The following is a 1,755-nucleotide window of genomic DNA, read 5'->3' on the forward strand; positions in this document are numbered from 1 at the left end:
CACCGTGATCAATGGAGGGAAGGAAAGTCACAGATACAAGGTGTTCATCAGGGTTCAGAGTTAGACAGGATCTGTTACGGAAAAAGAAACCCAGTTTAACTTTCAGTTTCTTTATTAGGTTCTCTACGTGAAGAGAGTTGTTAATCGACCAAGATCCTCAAGTATTTGTAGGAATCGACAAACTCAATAGGAACAGCATTCATAGATAAGATAGAAGGAAGAACTGCTGGGACCGACTTCCTGTTGGAAAACAACATCCCTTTGGTTTTATCAGCATTTAGCATCAGTTTGAGACAAAACAAATCTGACTGGATGATGTCGAATGCAGAGAGCTGAAAAACCTTAGCAACTGTTTTAGCTCGACAATAAACAACTGTGTCATCAGCGTAGAAATGTATGGATGCATCAGGGATGCTCTGACCTACATTACCTATGTAGATTGTAAAGAGGGTGGTTCCTAAGACTGAGCCTTGTGGTACACCATTGTTAACAGTTAGATAACTGGAAGAAGTTCCATTATGTTGAACACATTGCCTCCGATCTGCAAGATAATTAGAGAACCAATCAATAGTGTGATCTGAGAAACCAGTTTCTGAGAGCTTCTGACACAAGATGTTCTGATCCACAGTGTCAAAAGCTTTAGACAGGTCTAAGAAAAGTGCAGCACAATAATCCTTAGCATCCAGTGCTTCAACAATATCATTAAAAACCTTCAACATCCTCAACAAATAATCTGATTAAATATGTTTACTTCAAACAGTAGCAATAACTGTTGGATTATATCTGTTAGTAAAATATCTCATGGACTAATTAATGGATCCTAACTACAGTCTGAGTCTGCCCCGTTCAAGATGGCTGCCACAGCTGCTCAGAATTATCCGACACAAATGTAAAACGAGTCAGTCATTTTGACAGATGTTGAGCTAACATTAGCTGTGGTAGTAGCTGAGAGTAATACGGAGCGTGTCTTCTGACTGATCCACCTCACTCATCAACAACCGAACATAACTCCATAACCTCACACACTCACCACAAACACACGCTTTATTTCAAACACCAAAGTCTCTTTGGAGCTCCGCAGATAAAATCCCTCAAAACTGTGATTACGATAAAAAGTTCCTTAAGTTGAAATATGTTTTGATAAAACTCTGGTTCTTCTGGTGACTTTAGGAGATAATTTCATTTAATTTAATTAGAATGATTCAAAGCTCAGGAACAAGGACTTAACAGGAAGGAGACAAGCAGACAAATCCAGAGAAAGTCTCCTGAAGACCTCCAGACCTGCTGATGAAGAACACTGTGGATTTGATGAAGATCACTGTGGACTGATGAAGACCACTGTGAACCTTATGAAGATCACTGTGGACCTGATAAAGACCCCTGTGGATTTGATAAAGACCACCATGGACCTTATGAAGACCACTGTGAACCTGATGAAGGTCACTGTGAACCTGATGAAGGCCACTGTGGACTGTTGAAGACCACTATGGACCTGATAAAGACCACTGTGGACTGATGAAGACCACTGTGGACCCGATAAAGACCACTGTGGACCTAATGAAGGCCACTGTGGACTGATGAAGACCACTGTGGACCTAATGAAGACCACTGTGGACTGATGAAGACCACTGTGGACCTGGTAAAGACCACTGTGGACCTAATGAAGGCCACTGTGGATTGATGAAGACCACTGTGGACCTAAAGAAGGCCACTGTGGACTGATGAAGACCACTGTGGACTGATGAAGACCACTGT

The sequence above is a fragment of the Nematolebias whitei genome, chromosome 12 (genome assembly GCF_014905685.2).
Source record: "Nematolebias whitei isolate Nwh7 chromosome 12, NemWhi1, whole genome shotgun sequence".
In the NCBI taxonomy this organism is placed as follows: domain Eukaryota; kingdom Metazoa; phylum Chordata; class Actinopteri; order Cyprinodontiformes; family Rivulidae; genus Nematolebias; species Nematolebias whitei.